The sequence below is a fragment of the Martes martes genome (genome assembly GCF_963455335.1).
Source record: "Martes martes genome assembly, chromosome: 11".
In the NCBI taxonomy this organism is placed as follows: domain Eukaryota; kingdom Metazoa; phylum Chordata; class Mammalia; order Carnivora; family Mustelidae; genus Martes; species Martes martes.
The window spans coordinates 70,830,091-70,850,087 of record NC_137899.1 but is presented as its reverse complement, the minus strand read 5'-3'; the positions used below and the strand labels follow the sequence as shown (position 1 = coordinate 70,850,087).

General features: G+C 35.1%; 1 protein-coding gene across 3 annotated transcripts in view; it reads left to right on the top strand.

Annotated features, from left to right (window-relative positions):
* Positions 1 to 19,997, top strand: part of IMMP2L (inner mitochondrial membrane peptidase subunit 2) — an 860,098-nt gene that overhangs the window by 110,372 nt on the left and 729,729 nt on the right. The window lies entirely within an intron of this gene.

Sequence of the window (19,997 nt, the reverse complement as noted above, 5' to 3'; positions counted from 1 at the left end):
GGTGCAGAGAGGTTAAGTAACTTGTCTAAGCTTGTGAATGCTGGAGCCATAATCTGAACCCAGTAGTCTTGCTCTAGAGCCTTAACCACTGCACCTTTTTCCTGTTGTGTGTATGCATATATGCATCATATGTGTACATATGCATGTATGTAAACATGTACATATTTACCAATGTATTAACTGAGCCAGAATATAAATATGGGGTGTATCAACAGATAAATAAATAAATGGAGATTATTTTAAAATATGAGAAAGGGCATCTTAATTAAGGGAGAAAAATAAACAAATTCAAGGGTTGATAATAAGGGAATATAGAAAATAGCAATGAACTTATTTCTCCCAAGTGATAAAGAAACTGAGTTTTTATAAAAATGCTACATTTAACAATGACTCTTAGAGAAATTAGGGCTGCACGTTTAAGGTTGTGTGATATTTTTAGAGAAATAATTTATAAATCCAAATAGTTTTTACCTTTTGAAATCTGATGCTGTCGAGATGCACACCCTCTATTGTTTTACAGCTCAATTTCGCATATATAATGCCATTTACAATTTTCCTCCCTTTATAACGGATAGAAAATCAAATTATCCCCCTTTTAATTCACCACTTATTTCTGTCATGGCTGTGTAGAAAGAAGTGACAATGCCAAAAGTATTAGAATATTTGTAATAATCACGTGTGTTGGAAAGGATGTGGAGAAAGGGGAACCCTCTTACACTGTTGGTGGGAATGCAAGTTGGTTCAGCCACTTTGGAGAACAGTGTGGAGATTCCTCAAGAAATTAAAAATAGAACTTCCCTATGAGCCTGCAATTGCACTACTGGGTATTTACCCCAAAGATACAGATGTAGTGAAAAGAAGGGCCATCTGTACCCCAATGTTTATAGCAGCCATGGCCACCGTCGCCAAACTGTGGAAAGAACCAAGATGCCCTTCAACGGACGAATGGATAAGGAAGATGTGGTCCATATACACTATGGAGTATTATGCCTCCATCAGAAAGGACGAATACCCAACTTTTGTAGCAACATGGATGGGACTGGAAGAGATTATGCTGAGTGAAATAAGTCAAGCAGAGAGAGTCAAGTATCATATGGTTTCACTTATTTGTGGAGCATAACAAATAACATGGAGGACAAGGGTAGATGGAGAGGAGAAGGGAGTTGAGGGAAATTGGAAGGGGAGGTGAACCATGAGAGACTATGGACTCTGAAAAACAACCTGAGGGTTTTGAAGGGGCAGGGACTGGGAGGTCGGAGGAACCAGGTGGTGGGTATTAGGGAGGGCACGCATTGCATGGAGCACTGGGTGTGGTGCAAAAACAATGAATACTGTTACACTGAAAAGAAATAAAAAATTTTAAAAAAAGAATATTTGTAATAATCCCTACATTTAAAAATAAAGAAGGAAGTGGTAGCAGCTGCACATATTTCAGTTAAAAGTTTTTGACATTTTGATTTATTTTTGAGATTTTAATAATTTGAGCCTTTTCAGTCTTAAGTCAGAACATTTGAAAAAAGGGATTCTGAAGTCCCTCTTAGGTATTTTTGAGTCCGGTTTTGATCTGCAGCAGCCCAGACTGAGAAGGAATATGTCATCACGTTCAAAAGTGTACAGAGGAGGATTGATAAATGTAGGAGCTCTGTATGCTTAGCTGTACCAAGTCACTTCAAATTTACCATGTTTCTTGGTAATTCATTTTAAATCAGAGACCACGACTGTGTCCGCTGCGTCCTTGACCAGCCTGCTGAAGTTTCCTCCTCTGCTGACAGGAGTCCTAATACTCTGATTGTCTTGAAGGTAGCTTGGTACTTTGGTAGATTTGTAAAATAATTTATTTTATTGTATTTGAAAAATGGGCTTTTTCTGGTGCCTAGGTCTAAATAATAGAGGAGTTCTTGTCTAATTTATTGTGTGGTCTTGGGTGAATCACCTTTTCTTGCTTTTATTTTCTCATCTTTAAAATGAAGGGGATTGAATGAGATAATCTTAAGCCTCCTTCTTAAAAAAGTATCAATGCTATTATGTGTATATATTTTTACTAACAGATTTAAATGTTTTGTTGGATGTTCTGGAAGAAGAGAGTGAAGTGAAAAATCCTCTGTATTTCCAAAGCAAATGTGAAATTGAGACATTGTAGATAATAGTGTGAGGCCTCTGTTCTGCTTTGATATTGTTTCTGTCAACATAGAGACTTTTGTTCTTTTGTACTTAAATGGTAATTATAACTAGGTCCAAGCCAGCTCCGTTTGACTTTTCAATTCACAGGACTTGCTTGGGCACAGCAGTTAACTATATGGGGAACTCGAATGTTAAAAACACTTATCGTCCTATGATTTCCAAAGGACCTCCTGGCATACAATTTTAGAAAATTCTGTTAGTATTTATATTCAGCTTTGTAGTGTTATATGCTTTATTACCTGTATCGAGTCCATTTTTTTTGCGCCAGACTTTTTTGGTTGGTACTTGGCAATCATTTGAGGTAACTACACATACATACTGCAGTAAACGCCTGGGTGTCCTCATTAGCACAGGCCATTACTGAAGGTTAGGGATGTGGTTTGTTGCCATCCTTAATCTGAAGGCTGGTTTCAGGGTTATTTTGCCCAATATCCTGGCACTGATGAAAGTTTATATTGGGAGCAGAAGGTCATTAAAAGGGTGAAATTCAGTATTGGGAAGGTCTAGAAAATCAGTCAACTGCAAATGATAGAGTTCTCGAACATGTGTCCCTAAAGCTGTTTCCAGCGACTGAAGCTTCTTTGAGAAGGCAAAAGCCTGAAGTAGTTTTGACTGTAAGTTCCCATAGATAAATGCACTAAGGCTACCTCTGGATCAATTTGTGGTACATGGCTGGTGGCTTCCCAGAAGGAATCCCTACTCTACAGTACACATCTGTCTATCTCTGGACATTTTTATAATAGAACGCTCAGGCCACATTACCTGAAGAGCTGTCATACGTTTTCATCCTGCTTTATTTTCCAAGTAGATGTGTATCTGTCTTTCTCTTACATCATGTGCAGACACAGATTTTCCCTCCTAGGTCATCAGGTCTGGGAGTGCAGTTTTGAGGTGTGAGGACACTTGAGGCAGAGAGAGTGCCTGAGATGGGGACCTGGGAGTTCTAGAGCAGGGACTGGAAGGGGCCACTTGAAAGCACCATACTGAAAAGCAGAGATGAGAGGATTAGCTATGGGATAAGGGGCTAGAATAGCTAGGTAAGGAGACTTATCTCCAAAGGAAGCTGTTCCAGAAGAGGATTGGATACTAGGATGCAGAACAGCATGGTCTGAGGTTAGTCTGCCCAGAGTCTAGGAGTAGAAGTGCCAATTCTGACTGCTGGGCCCCATCTTGGATTGACCTTGTGCTGGTGATTCTTCATTGTCAAATAATGTCCTCCTATAAGTGTGAAGCTCCTTTGGGGAGCAAGTAGTATTTTCCTAGTCCTATTTTATTGTCTTGGTACATAGCACATAGTAGAGAAATAAAAATTTGTTTAATTCATATTTGCCAAGTTCTATTTTATGTGGGTCTGTGGGGTCTGGATGAGGGAATGAGAAGGTTATTGTTGAGTAGCTGCTAGTCATACTGGTCAGCATTTGTCCTGTAGGAAGAAGAATGGCCAATCCTATGCATTCTTTTCACATTGACCTTTGTATGCTTTCTTTGGGTTATCAGCTTTGTCCAGATTGTAAACAATAACCTAGAAGAGAAAGGTTTTATATTCCAGAATCATTTCTTGTAGCCACACAGTTTTGTGTGAATAGGCAATCTCAAGTAAAGGAGAGATTGCTTATTTTGTATTGGGTTTCCCAGGAAACAGTTCTTAGCCTTAACTTTGATTAAAAGTGGAGCTTTTGTTTCCTGTAGGATTTTCAGACATTATTATAAGAAGAACTATGTTTGGAAACAGTATGGAACACCTGAATATAATAATTTAAACTCCAAACTCCATAGTATGAAACAGAAATGGCACTCTTTAAAAAAAAAAAAAGAGTAGTTCTATGGTCTTTAACATTTAGGATCTCTTTCTATGCTTAAATTCTAATGGATTAGATTATGGTATACATGTAATAGTGTTCTTTGAAACCGTTAGGAAGTTATTTTAAAAATAAGTAATATGTACCTAGTGCTAAAGAATTGAGTAATTTTGGGGTGAAAATATTTTAAAAAATTTACCGTGATCATGACTCATACAGATTGGCCTTTAATAAGCAACTCTGTTGGACTGGCTTCTGCATCGGAAATAGTTTGCTTTTATAAATTTCATGGAATAACAAGGGACAGATTCCTACATGCTTATGTGAAATAACGTTAAAGAAAATTTAGGAATTGAAAACTTAGAGGAGCAACTTTTTCTGACATGCATGTTGAGAGTGAAATTGCCCTCACCATGGAAGACATGGTGCTGTTAAGATCACTGGCCTTTTATGACACATATGATAATTATCCATAGACAGGCTTGTCATATTCAGTTGCACAGGTTGTACATTGTGTAACTGTAGTGAGGTACTACTATTCACGTACGTGAAACCTACATGTCTGTGTGGCGACTCCTGGGGTTATTAATGAGACAGAAAACACACTTTTACCCCATGAGTCAACTTGTTAGAGGACCAGATAGATGATACGTAAATAAAAGAGATATGTATCAGTGAAGTCAAGGCTATAGGAATAATTAAAACAGTGTGATATGATAGTGGCTTGATGGCTAGATTAGATTAGGTGACCAGGAAGAAATACTAAAATGAAAAGAAATGGTAATTTAAAAGTAAAATCTTTGCAAAATGGCACCATTAAATTTATTCCATATACATATCTTTGAGACTGTCATTTTTATACTTTTATTACTGAGGATACTGAGTCTGACACAGTTCTCTGTTTGCTCTCTGGATTTTTTCAAGCTGTTATAGCAGTGAGGTTTTTTTTTTTTTTTTTTTTTAAGATCTGTTTTGGCTGATTTTCATAAAAAAACAAGTAAGTGTAGTTTTGTATAATGATTTAGTGTTAAATTCTTTGAGTTTAACTCAGTGGAATGATTCCATATTATAAAATGGTTTTTAAAAAAAATCCGAGTGACTTTATTTGGGTTTTTACATAATGAGAAAAATTCTTTAAGTATTCAGTGATTATGTATATCTAAGCATAAGGAGAAAAGATTTGGAATATAATTTAGACCTATCTTAGCTAAAAATGCATGTTTATTTAGTTTAAGTTTTCTAGCTTCTTTAAGAAATACCATGAGGAACAATTTTGTTTTTGTGTTATTACAACATTTGGCTAAAACTGTTCCCTTTTTAGGGAATAGTGTAGTTTCTTTCAATCTATTGTCTATTTTTTTTTTTTAACAAAACATTTCCACATCACTACATGGGTTTTATGTCCATCATTTTGAATGGTTTCAAAATGGAAGGTCAAGTGGGTATGCCACAATTTCCACAATTATTTTTTTTAGTAATTTTTAGTTAATTCTGGAGTTTTGCTGTTATCGATAATTTTGTATTAGATATTTTGTGGCTTACAGCTTTTTTCTGTTTTATATTTTATAAGTATTTTATATTTTATATTTCTTTTTTTTATATTAAGTTAGGTTGTCCACAGGTGAATTTCTAAATACTAATTCTGTTGTTGCCCAAAGAACATAAACATTTTAAAAAAGAAATTACAGAAGAGGCACCTAGGTGTCTCAGTCGGTTGAATATCCCACTCTTGGTTTCAGCTCAGGTCATGATATCAAAGGTGTGAGATTGAGCCCCTTGACAGGCTCTCTGCTGGGCATAGAGTCTGCTTAAGATTCTCTCCTTCCTCCTTCCTCTGTCTCTCCCTCCTCTCTAAAAAAAAGAAATCAGGGAAGTTTTGGTTTTATGGTAACTTCAAATTATGATTAGGCATTCTATGAAGGTTTTAACTGGAGAAAACAAGCAAAGAGAAATCTGAAGAGAAACTATAATTCTGTGATTTTCTATAAAGTTTAAAACTAGAGATTTTGGTAGAGTTTTGGTAAAGTCTGATGCAGGCAACTCTAGTAAATTGGATAATCAAAACTTGGAATTATATTTATCAAAAAACAATTTTAGGATTCAACTGATCTAATTTATCTTCTCATATCTTAATTTCTGTCTCTGGAATCCTCTGAAAATTTAGGTCTAGTAATGTAAAAGATAAAAGCAGATGGTTCTTTAACTAATCTTCAACTGTGGCAAATTGTTTCTTTCTCTTCCAGTCTTCAATTTTTTACCACATTTTTATGAACCTCTCACCCTCTTATATTCTGCCACATTTTATGGACTTATACAATGATCATATTTAAAAAAAAAAGATTTTTATTTACTTGAGAGAGAAAGAGAGAGCGTGCATGAGAGGGGAGGAGGTCAGAGGGAGAAGCAAGTTCCCCACAGACCTGGGAGTCCAGGAGCATGACCTGAGCTGAAGGCAGTTGCTTATTAACCAACTGAGCCACCCAGGCGCCCCGCAACGATCATACTTAAGAAATTATAGAAATGAAGAGTAAATAGACTGGAAGGAACATTTGTAATTTTGTGTTCTGCACATTATTTTTTGGCTAACTACTATGGGTAGATGTCAGGGTACCATGATCTCTTCCAACAAAGGTTTGAAGATGCATAAAATTCATAATAAATACTTTATTACATATGAGAAGACTGAGACCCACTGAGCAAAATGACTTGCTCATGAGTCCGCAATTTTCTTTTCCATTGACCAGTAAAATCTTAAGAAAGCCCAAAGTGCACTAGTGGTGAATATTATCCTACTGAGGGTTGCACTTCCTTTCTGGTTTATCTGGGTTTTGTTATCTAACAAAAGCTCTATAGAGCTTCCCATGGAAGTGATGCATGGAAAGTAACTACTGCTGAAATGGAGCCCATTTGTCCTCAAGATAAAAAAGGACATAGCATATTTACATTTAATAGGTCTATTGTCTGTTTATTTCCTGTAGTAAGAGAAAATGGTAAAAATAATCATACACTGGTACAGGTTCTAATTTTGTACACATAGCATCTAGGAAAATACTTGGTTACCCTACTTAGATCTCTTAAAGCTTATTTTCGTAAATAGATAGTTTAAAATAATTATCCTATTACTTTTCCTAAGTGATTAATTTTACTTGGCTTACTCAAGTAAGGATTTTGGCTTGAGATTGGACTCTCTGGCAAATTAAGGAAGAATTAATAAGAATTTTATCTGTCTTTATCTCTCCCAGAGACTAGCATCAACAGATATTCTGATTCTCTGTTAAAAACTCAGATGAAAAAAGAAATATATTGGACTAGGCTAAAAGGCATACTTCGCTTTCCCTAAAAATTTATGTTTACTTTCTTTTTAAAATATTTTTTATACCAGGAAAGATAGGAAGAATAGTATTTTGGTGTGTTATTTTTAGATTAAATACCAGTCATTTTCAGGGATACGTTATTTAGCATACTTAGGATGCACACTGCAGAAATTGTGAAAATATCAAATACATTTTCCTTACCTTGTTAATAATTTCCAATATCTTGGGGTGCCTGGATGGCTCAGTTGGTTAAGCTCCTGCCTTCAGCTCAGGTCATGATCCTGGGGGTTCTGGGACTGAGCCTCACATTGGGCTCCCTGCTTAGAGGGAAGCCTGCTTCTCCCTCTCCCTCTGCTGTTCCCCCTGCTTGTGCTCTCTCATTCTCTCTCTCTGTCAAATAAATAAATAAAATCTTAAAAAATAATTTCCAATATCCTTAGGTATGCTCCAGTTTTGATTTTAATTATAGTGTTCTAATCAGGATCTCAGACAGGACTTTGTTATTTATGAGATGAAGCCAGAGAGATACAAAGTAGAGTGACTCAAGGCTATAATGTGTTCCCCTATGTTTGTTTTGTATACATGTGGCAGCAGTAACTGAAAGGCAAATTACATTATGATCACGCTTGCCCAGGAGTTCACATTCACCCATGTGTTGTTAGAGCTAAGACCCTATGTCTTCTGATTTGATTCTGGTCCAACATACTTTCTATAATACTGTGTTGCCCTTTTCCTGGTGTGAATTTGCTTCTCGGGTCTGCATTTCTCCCAAGTGTGAGCTGATATGTCCAATAAAGAAACTTAGGATGTCATTTGCCACCATGATAAATGTTTGTGAAAAGCTCAGAGGGGATCTCTGGGAAGACCTAATTTCTCCAAAGTTCTGCTGCCTTTGAAAAGCAAAATTTAGCTATTGGAATCTCAAGTTAAGAAACACAGAGTGTTTCATCTGGGTTGGAGTTCAATTAGATGTGAATCTTTAAATCCGTTATTTAATTCTCCCAGGATATTATGAAAGGCTAATGTTTAATAAATAAGAAATCAGGGAGGCTATGTTGAATTAATTTTTTTTTCTTTTTCTGACTTTCAGTGCTTTTGTTACGTACTGAGTGGATATTATCCCACTGCTCTGAATTCAGGAACCATACCTAGCACCATCTGTGAGTGCCAGAGCTTCCCTATATGTATGGAAAGTGCTTGTTCAAGCTGCTTTGCCAGCTTCTTTTTACTCAGGCCTTGCTTCTTTGGATGGTAGGTGAAAATCTCTCTGGCAAAGTACACTTTTAAAAAAGAGTAGGTTAATTGTTTCTGGAGATCAAAGGAAGGGGCCGCTTTTGTTAATGTACTCTAATAAAGAGAGATATGATTCTGTGCATCCACATGTTATCTTAAGGCACATTGTGGGAACTCAGGCGGTGCTAAGAATTTTCCTTGCGCAGAGTACTGAATGGTGAAAACAGAACTTTTGTGTCGTAACTTTAGTCTTATTAAAAGCAAATTTTGAGAACAGTCAGTGCCCACTTAGGCTTTAAATTTCATTGACAAATACTCTTTTTTTTAGATTTTATTTTTTTTTGATTTAAAAAAAATTTTTTTTAAATTTATTTATTTGTTAGAGAGAGAGAGAGAGTGAGCACAGGCAGACAGAGTGGTAGGCAGAGGCAGAGGGAGAAGCAGGCTTCCTGCCGAGCAAGGAGCCCGATGTGGGACTCGATCCCAGGACGCTGGGATCATGACTCGAGCCGAAGGCAGCCGCCCAACCGACTGAGCCACCCAGGCATCCCGACAAATACACTTAAACAGTATAATTTCCAACCTCTTTAAGGCGGCTAAGAGTTCCATTGTTAAATGAGTACCCTGAGTTTGAGTGTGTCCTTAGTTTTTCTTGATATTATTAGCATGGCTTCTCAGCTTTGAGAAGACTACCTAGCATTGCTCTATCATTTAATGAATCATGCAAAACGCTTTACAATAGTGGGTCTAAATCATCTTTTAGGTCATGATACCTTTAAGAAGTCTTAATTCCGGTAAATGCATCAGGGAATGTCTACACACACACAAACTCACACTCACCCTCTCCCTCTTTCACACACACGTTCATGTGTCTACCCACATCAACATGCATCTCTCTCATCTCTCCCTCCTTTATAGTTCATGGTGACTCATAAACCCACTCGTGACCTTGACAACCTGTGGATTAAGGACTGCTATAGCTATTAGTGAAAGGAGGAAAGAAAGATTGCATTTATTTACTTTTTTTTGCTTTGATAGACACCTGTCCTTCTGAGCATCTTTTGATTCACCCACCTGTGTATCCAGCCATCCACCATGTATCTACTCATAATCTACCTGTGCATCTACCCATCTTTTATCACGTGCTTTCTATTTGTGAAAACGCGATACATTTTATTTTTCTACTTATTTTCTACTTATTTTTCTTTCCTTTAAATCAGGAACTATATATTTTTTTAAATACTTGTGGAAAATGAAAGAATAAGTCATGGCAACTGTGATGGTGTTCAAGTAGGAAATATACAAATAGTTGTGTTGTATAATAATATACTTCTAAGCTTTGACATATTCGGGAAGGTAGTATAGCTCGTCATTTCAGCTGTGGCTTGTTGTATCCTAGACTCTTTTCTTTCCTTTTTTTCTTTCTTTTTTTTTTTTTTTTTGTACTTGGAAAGCCTTCCTTTGAACTTTTTGTACTACTCTAGTTTTAAAATGAAGCATATTTTCAACCATTAAAGCAGAGTAGGGTTTTTCTTGGGTAAAAAAATTATCAGGCACCTGGCCATTTCTTTAGAAAGGTACTCTATCAAAGTCTGCTTTAAGAAGTTTTAACTGAAATCAGATTTTATTACTTTTACCAAAAAAGTTTCTCTTTTCTTTTTGAAATAACAGATTTATTTATTTCACATAGGAATCATTTTGTAAAGGCTTTTTTAGGATTATATGGCTTTAGCAAGTATTTTTAGACATTCAAATTTTTTGTATCAAAATTTTTTTTTCCTGGTCATTACTCTTTCAGCAATTATTATTGAAATCTCTATTTCTTCTGACCGTTTTTGTATTTATTTTTCTGCTGCCTTATGTCTTCCTCATTTAGTTAAGAAGCCAAGCATCTGTTTCTTTATATCCATCCATCCATCCATCCATCCATCCGTTCGACAAGGGAGGCCGAGTGACTTATTTGCTAAATAAGGTCCTGATTGTCATTTTCTTTTAGATCAAAATATAAGATCAGGGAACAATAAAGAAAACCACTGTTAGAATATTGCAAATAAGAGCAACAGGAAGCTTCACATGCATGCAGTCTGCTGGCAGGACTCAGCTGAGGCGGGCAGCATGAGCACAGCTGCTCACAGCCCACTCCTATCAGGAGCATATCATAAAGATGAAAAAGTGAAAATCAGGACTAATGGCTTTTAGGTTTTTAAATGAGTATAATTAGCATTCCCTCAAAATAAGATTCATATCTGTATCTCAAATTCAGCATGTTTTAAGAAAAGAAAATGTCAGTGTTATGGATACTATTTGCTCTTATGGCATTATTAAAGATTTAACTGTTTTTAAGTCTTTATGATAAGTTGGACTAGATTTATAATCTAACAATAAATATCTAGAATATTTAAGTTTTCACTTAGTGGGAACATAACATGGAGATTAATAAACTGATCAATATAAAGATCATTTTGCAAGGTTGTTCCCAAATTTACAGACTACTGTGACACTGCACACAACTGTCGCCCTCTGTTGAAGATTTATTGACTTAGATCACTAAACTGCATCTCAAAGTATAACCTCAAATCCTCACTTCTTTCTAGCTCAAAGTGATAATGTACTTTACTATTAAATAGTAACAGCCATTATATGTACTAACAAATGAAATCAGACTTTCTATTTAAAAAATTTTCATCCTAGAAATATCCTTTCCCTAGGGTCTCTGAATATTCTTTTTATAATGCAGTGTTCAGTCCTAAGAACTCCCCTAATATTATCTTTCCTAACTGACTTTTTCAAAGCCTCTCAGAACAAAACATCTCATTCAGCCTAGGGATCATTTGAAGGTACCTATAGAAAATGGTTTGAAACAAATTACAAAGCATCTTGAGTCTGAACCTCTAGCCCAACTCAGTCACTGGGAATTTTTTTAGAGGATTATTTGAGGTCAAGGTCCAGTGATATTTCTATTCTCAGCCACTAACGGATAAATGATAAAAGAATTCTAAGGTCTTTGCTAGTGAACTCTGTAAAGAGTGCCAGTCTTGGGTGAGCAGTGAAGTAAGGAGTTTGGATCTAAAAGGGAGCAAATGAAAAGCTATCATGACATTGAAGTGGTCAGTAATGCAATGATACTAAGAGTTAGGACTTTGTGACTAAACTGAAAAGATAAGATGAATTCTGGCTCACTTTAGCTTGTGGCCCAGAACAAAAAGTATGTCTGTGTAATTGCATGAATATGTATATGGATAACTGTTTTTTAAAATATTAGTCACTACTGTTTATTGAACAGTAAGCACTAATTCCTTTTCATTTTTTAAAATCTCATTTAATTTTCACATTACGCATGTGAAATCTGTAGTGATATATACATTTTGTAGATAAAATTTATTGAAGTAAACCCACAGGTATTTGAATTTTGTTTTTTAGAGAGACAAAGTAGTCATTAAAGGAAATGGGACCATCTACATGCCTTTAAAGGGAAGATATAAAATATTAAAAATACCTAAATGATTGTCTACAATTTAGACAGTTCTTTGATATTTGTCCTTTGTGCATTTTATATTGAGCTGAGTTGCTATGTTAGCAATTTGCATCTTTAGTTGTTGCCTGGTCTGGGAAACTTTTTAATCCCTGAGTATTCACTCTTGGAATTTCAAGACATTAGAACAGTACTTCCTAGTGTTAGTTCCAGCTAAAAAACTTCTTATAAAAAACCCTTAATTAGTAATAAAATTAAATGTAGATCTACCTTTAAATATTTAAATGCAATACACGTAGTGTGAGGTCAATGGTAAAAAAGGAACACCTAGATTTATATTGGTGACTGAAAAGACTTCAGAACCTTCCAAAAGCAATATCAGATAGTAGAAGGAGGGATCCAATGTATGTAAATTTATTTTAGATACTTTGATAAATTTAAGAAGCAACTACCATAAACTTAATTTTAACCATGAAATAAAGTTTCCGTATTATATGCTTACTTATTCAATTTTTCACAGTCTAGAATTAACTTTTCCCTCCCTGTACTCCATCTGGAAAAATCATACTCATTCTTTATGGTCCAGAAAATGCCCTGCCAGCCGTATTCCTCTGACACTTGATAAATAGCACATTGTATTACAATTAAGTTGGCTTTCTTCCTTTAGCACTATAGACATCTGGTACATAGAAAGTGATTGACAAGTATGTGTGGAATGAATGAAGGAATGGATGAATGAACTATATGCTTAACAATATTTTTATCTAGTGCTAACTATTTGGATCAATTTTCATAAACATCTAAAATTATCAAGCAAGGTGGTAACTAAGGTCATGGGCAAAATCTTTGGGAATGCTTGCTGATGCCTTTTTCTTTACTGGGTGAATATTAAGGTGGAAAGGATTATGAAGAAATTACAAAATTTAAGACATTTTATTATGGAAGTTTTCAAACAAAGATTTTTACAGTGAACAACAGAATGTCACCGCTCATATTTTAGCAAACATTTTCCCATGATATATCTCTCCATCTTTTCATCCAACTATTCATCTGTCAATCCATCTTATTTATGATGCATTTCAAAGTAAATTGCAGGCACTTACCCCTAAATACTTCAGCATGCGTATCATTAACTAGAGTTCATTAATAGTTTTTTTTTTTTTTCCCTCTTGAGGTAGAATTTAAATACAACAGACATGTATAAATCTTAAGGAAACATTTGCTTTGTTCTGACATATGTGTAGACCTGTGTAACCCAAACCTTTATCAAGGTAGAGAATCTTATTATCAGCCCAGAAAGTTCCCTCATGTCCTTTACCAGTCAAACTTTGCTCTCAAGCCCCACTGGCGACCATTTTTCTGATCGTTGCCCCCATACCCCATCCCAGTTAGTTTTGCCAAAAAATGACATCTTTAAGGAATCAAAATATGTAAATGTTTGAGTAATAAAACATGGAAAGGTGAAGAATTACTTTGTGACTTGATTGTAGGAATGATGGCTGAAAAACCTGAGAGGGTAGTTGATGAAGAAAGCTGAAATGATTTATGAAATGACTAATGACATGGATTGAGGAAAATGCCAGAAGTACCCCCAGCTAGCATTCCGTTCAGCCTGTAATTGCTTGTAATGGCACAGACTGTATCAACCTGAAAGTCACTTGACCGAGGTTTTTGCCTGGTGGTCAGCAAAAAGTGACACAATTTTATGGCCAAAACAATCTTACACTTTATAAAGGCTATAAAGTTGAAATACAGTGATTATTTCAAATGTTTTGCTTTGTGATAGAATTGCTTACTATTTGGTTTCAAAATGATCTATTATAAAATGTTGATGAAAATACGGAATTTTAATTATTACACAAGGAAGAAACTAGCTTTGAGATATGTAAAACTGCTCTGTATTAAGACTGTATTTAAAATAAAGTTTTAATGGTGTGTAATTGTACATAACGTCTGGTTGTTGGGAATACCAGGTGTTAATCAGACACTTTATATATATCGCTAACATATTTAAATTCAATAAAGAAAGAAGTCAGCAATAAAACTTAGAAAATCGCACAGCTTGGTCTGGGCACCGGCCCCGCCTGTCCATTATTGACTTTCAACCTTTCTTCTTCTGTACAGCACAGTCAGATGCTGAATACCAGTTGATGGGTTGTTGGAACGTTTAGAACCCATTTCCCCAGCTTCCCTTTCCTCTTTTCCCTCAATTTCCTCCTTCCCTCTCTCCTTCACTTCCTGCTGATTAAACGGATATTTATTGTCTACCGCCTATGTAATACTGTGCTAGATGGTAGAGTTATGGGAACATTTATCTCACTGTAAAACAGGTTCTGCAGATGCTACTCAGATTATAAACATAAACTTCTGATAAATTAGGACTCATTTTAAAAAAAATCATGCATCCTAGAATTTGTGAACAGGTTTTCTAGAAGACAGGCCATGTTGGTTTCTGTGATAGGATAGATTCTTGGAAGTTGATTGCATGTTCATACTGTTGACTTAATTCCTTTCTCTCCGTAACTGAAACAACTGGACTTGCTTTCTTGTTGATCCCTGCCCACCCCATCAATTGTTCATGCTCAAGGTTTTGATACAGTTTGCTATCTTTTTTTTTTTTTAAGTTTCACTTGAACCTCTGTTCTATACATAGCTTTTTATTTGTTTCAAAATAAGTATTTTTAGAGAAGTTTGGAATTTCTTAGGTGATCTCTCAGTTCATATAGTGGTAGAGAAAAATGTTCAGACCCTGAAATCAAGAAACTGAGTTAGTTTTTTTCACTTAATAGCTACAACTTTTAATGATTCACTTAAGTACTTAGTTTCCATTATTTAAAATAAAGTACTTTTCAATTCAGGCTAAATCCTAGAAAATAAAAAAAAATACATATAAAAATGTAACTATATTTACTTTAGAACAATTAAAAAATTTTTCAGTGATAAAATGTATATAACATAAAACTTACCACTTCAACTGTTTCTATGGCATTGAGTATATTCTCATTGGGCAACCATCACCATTCATCTCCCCAAACTGAAAGTATGTAGCTATTAAAGAGTAACTCAGTAATTCCTTATTCCTCCCTCCCAGCCCCTGACAACTACCAGTCCACCTTTCTGTCTCTATGAATAAAGCTTTTTTTTTTTTTTAAAGTAACAGTGACAAGTTATCTCTACCTCCAATCCTCTTATTTCAGTTCTTTCTTTTTATCAAGCAGGGTTAATCAGGGAAAAGGAACATACTAGAGTATGTGTATTCCACGTCTAATTTCAGTTAATTTTTTAACATAGCCCTCTGATTTTTGTTATTTGATTGAAATCTTTTTGCCTTAACTGCCAATGTATTGTTTATATATTAGAATAACATTATCCTACAGCTATAGGAGGCAGCAACAAAAACACTTCTCAATAACTGTGCCTAGGCAATTAAATAAATGCAATCCATTTAAAGCTGCTGCCATTTATGTGAAATTAGGCATTTCATTTGATTTCCACCTATGGCTATGGCTTTCAGAAATTTGATTTACAATTTATTTGATGTAATTTCAGGCTGAGAATATCTTTGCAATACAATAATGAGAAATTAGGTTATCTGAAGTATGGCTTAATGAAGTGTAAAGGGTATGAAATGAAAAATAAAATGTAACTTAGGGAATATTTGCATGAATGGCATTTAGCTATTGGACATTTTTATACTCCTATGGTAAGTACATTTTCATAATACATAAAGGTGGTTTTATAATGTTGGTATTATTTAAAACATGTTCTAAATATAATTAGAAGACTGAAATTTTTGTTTGTCTTTTATTTACTTAAATGAATTGGCATTGGCAGGCTAGCATTTGGTTTCAAAATATTGTGTACTTAAAAAAAAAAAAAAACCAAAGAAACCTTGGTCGTTTGAATAACTATAACTGTAATTGTGTTAGGAACTTAACTGCCATTAGCAGTACAAAGGTCAAAGGCACCCAATGTAACTCAATTACAAGGACTGACATTTGTATCCATGCTAGTAAGGTGTGAACTTTTTTGTACTGAAGGTTGAAGAGATATTAGATAAGCTTCAGAGAGAGTGGAAGGCATATATTTCAAATTAACCCCTTCAAATTCTGGGATTCAATGATAGTGATGTGACTGGGTTATTAAATGTTCTAACACATGTGGAATAAAGAAACAAAAATGATAAGATTGCTAACTGGAAAGTGTGTATTTTAATCAAGACTAATTTCCTAGTACCAGGAGTAGATCAGGTTTTTTGGTGGACCTAAAAAGTAGACCTTTTGGGCGGGGGTGGGTGGGGGGAAGACACTCCTCTTTAAGAAAGAAATACAAAACTACAAATACAGGTTTATGTATGAAAGTCAGCATTTATTTAGAATGAAAAAAGAACAGATTAGAGATTGCAAAAAAGGTGGCTACTGACATAATTATGACAAATGACATTTTAAAACTGTTGATTATACTTTTAAATTATTTTTTTCTACAACTATAGGATGTTTAGCATTTCATGGCTTCTCTCTATCACAATGCTTTTATAATATGATTTCCTACAAAGAAACTAGAAAGGCTTTGCTGTAGCCCAGCTAATAAAGTTTTGTTTTCATTGATGGTGAAGTGTAAAAAACATGCAGTTTCACTGACAGACACATCTAGTATTTGTAGAAGTGTTCGTTTGTGCTGTATAGAGTTTCAGAAAAGTTCCATTTCATGAGTCCCATCAAAAAAGAAAAAAAAATGGTACATTTGTAATTAAATATATTATCAACTATATTCCTAATAAGAGAAAATTTCTGATTTGACCAAGCATTGATTAAAAATCAGATTATCTGCTTATACTGTTTCATATCTCATGACTGGAAAAATTTCCCAACAACTTGTTTCTAGCTGCCTATGTTTTAGACTGTTTCTCTTCTTATATACCTGTGGTTCTAGTTGCCATGAGACACATTTATGTCGCCTCTAATGTTCGATTTTGCATCTTCATCTCATGCCTCCTGGTGAGTTTGAAGCAGTAGGACAAAGGTGTATTCCCAGAAGCCATTCCTGCAGTGGAACATATGACAGTAATTGATTACACATGGAAATGACTGAGAACCACATGCTTATGTCCCATAACCCCAAACTGAACATATCTCTAATCCACCTTTTTCTTTGCTGGAACCTCAAGTTACCCACTCACACCATTTAACACAGATGAAAGGGTGGTGAAGTGTAAGTTGGAGTGGCAAGAGAAATAATTTTTTTTATGGTTAAAACATCTTAATTTTGTATCGTGCGTGAAAATGCATCATTATGAAAACCCATTGCTAAAGCTCCTTCCAGGTCCCTGAAAGGGCCTTTTCAAGGGAGAATCCCTGAAGCTTCAGCTTCGTGAGGCAATTTTATGGTAAACAAGTCAAACAAGTGCTATTTCTGCATTGATGGAAATCTGATGTTCAGTATAGTAGCTGCTAGACCTTCTGTGGCTATTGAAGACTTGAAATTTGATTCGTGCAATTGAAGAAATGAATCTTTAATATGCAGTTCTAATTATTTTAAATTTAAATAGATATATGTGGTTGATGGCTGCTGTATTAGACAGTGTAGGTCTGGCACCCACTTTAATACTATTTTTAGTATAATATTAGTACTCATTTAATTCTATTAAAGATAGTACGTATTACATTTTGCTTAACTTATGATGTCATTTAGGTGTAAATTCCCAGTTGTAACCTACATTCTGTATCACATATGATACACTTATTGCCTACTGAGTAAAGTAGGCAATTCTCATAATTAGGGATAATATTTATGCTTGTAAATTAAGTCAAACTGAAAAAATACTTTTGAAGTGTTTTTTCTGATTGGAAGATTTTGATTGTCTTGCTAGAAAATAATCTTGAACCAATCATATTGAAAAATCTTAAATTATGGGTTACAATGTATGTTTTCAAAGTAGTGATTAAAATCTTTTGTATGAATTACCATGTTTTTCTCTTTGGAAATTTAATAAAATGTTTCCAAAGACAAAAGTAAAGTGTATTATTTGGTTGACGTGCTTAATATTTTATTTAACTGCTTAGTTTCCTAATCCTAGTAGTTCAAACCACATTCTCAAATTTGGGTTAAGTCTTGTCTTGCTGCAGCATGGCATTTGACAATGATTTATGAATATTGAGTTGGTAGAAAAAGGAGAAAGCATGCATATTGTTTAGTACAGTTATGTGAACTGCCTCTGTGGTATAACATTTTATACAATTTTTGAAAAATGTTGCAAATATTACAATGTCTAGCACAGGACAGAACATTTTCATTATTGTTCATGCAGTGAACAGATGACCTTTCAAGCATCATGTATAAAGTTTCAATGTGTACTTAATGATTTTCTGTTAATGATTTTCTGTTCATGTGCTAGTGATTTTTATTTGCACAGTTGAGTGTTGTACAGAGAACATCCATTCCCAATTTCTGTCACCTGTATGTAACAATTCAATATTTAGACTGACTAGATCAATTTTTTATAATTGAAGTAAAATAATATAAAATTATTTTAAAGTGTATAATTCATTGGTATTCATAATGCTGAGTCACTTCTTATTTCCAAAGAGCCATCATCCCCAAAGGAATCTCCCATACCCGGAATGGATTTACCTATCTGAATATTTTTTTTTTTAAACTATTTATTTGAGAGAGAGAGAGAGAGAGAGAAGCAGGTGGGAAAGAGTGAGAGGGAGAAGCAGACTCTCCGCTGAGCATGGAGTCTAATATGGGGCTTGATTCCAGGACCCTGGGATCATGACCTGAGCCGAAGGCAAATGCTTAACCAACTGAGCCACCCAGATGCCCCCCTATCTGAATATTTTATATAAGTAGTAAGACATGTGGCCTTTTGTTTCTGTCTTCTTCACTTAGTATAATGTTTTCAGGGCTCATCCACCCTATAGCATCTATTAGTACTTCATTCCTTTTCTAAAAAAATTAATTAATTAATTAAGTTTTAAAATTAACATGGAATGTATTATTTGCTTCAGGGTACAGGTCTGTGAATCATCAGTCTTACACAATTCACAGCACTCACCATAGCACATACCTCCTCAATGTCCATCACCCAGTGACCCTATCCTTCCCCTCAACCCCCCAGCATCCCTCAGTTTGTTTCTTGAGGTTAAGAGTCTCTTATGGTTTGTCTCCCTCCTGATCCTGCCTTGTTTCATTTTTTCCCTCCCTACCCCCTACAACCTCCCACCCTGCCTCTCAAATTCCTCATGTCAGAGAGATCATACAAAGGAAAACAGTCAATAAAACCAAAAGACAACTGACAGAATGGGAGAAGATATTTGCAAATGACATATCAGATAAAGGGCTAGTATCCAAAATCTATACTTCATTCCTTTTTAAGGCTGAAGAGTAATTCATTGTATGGATATGCCACATTTTGTTTATCATTTCATCTGTTAGAATAAATAGAATTGAGACTATAGTTTTGTTTTGTTTTGTTTTTAAAGGATTTTATTTATTTGGCAGAGAGAGGTCACAAGTAAGCAGAGAGGCAGGAAGAGAGAGAGGGGGAAGCAGGCTCCCTGCCTAGCAGAGAGCCTGATGCGGGACTCGATCCCAGAAACCTGAGATCATGACCTGAGCCGAAGGCAGAGGCTTAACCTACTGAGCCACCCAGGCGCCCCAAGACTATAGTTTTTCAGTAATTTGACTTAACTGATTCTAAGCCTTGGTTGAAGATTTTAATAGCTTTCTTAAAGTCCTTTTATGTTAACTTTACCTTTTTTATTTCTGCATCCATTTTGATCGACTGATTCCCTCCCTCCCCCACTTATGGGTATTATTCTCTGCCTGTTTTGCCTGTTCCTAATTTTTTTAAATTAGATAATGAATATTAGGACTCACATTATTAAGCTGAAAGTTATGGCTTTGTTTCAGTAGTGTTTGACTTTTTTTTTTTTTTTTCTTTTTTCATTCAGTTATTTGCAAATCAGTCTGATGATCTCAAGGCTCATCTTCATG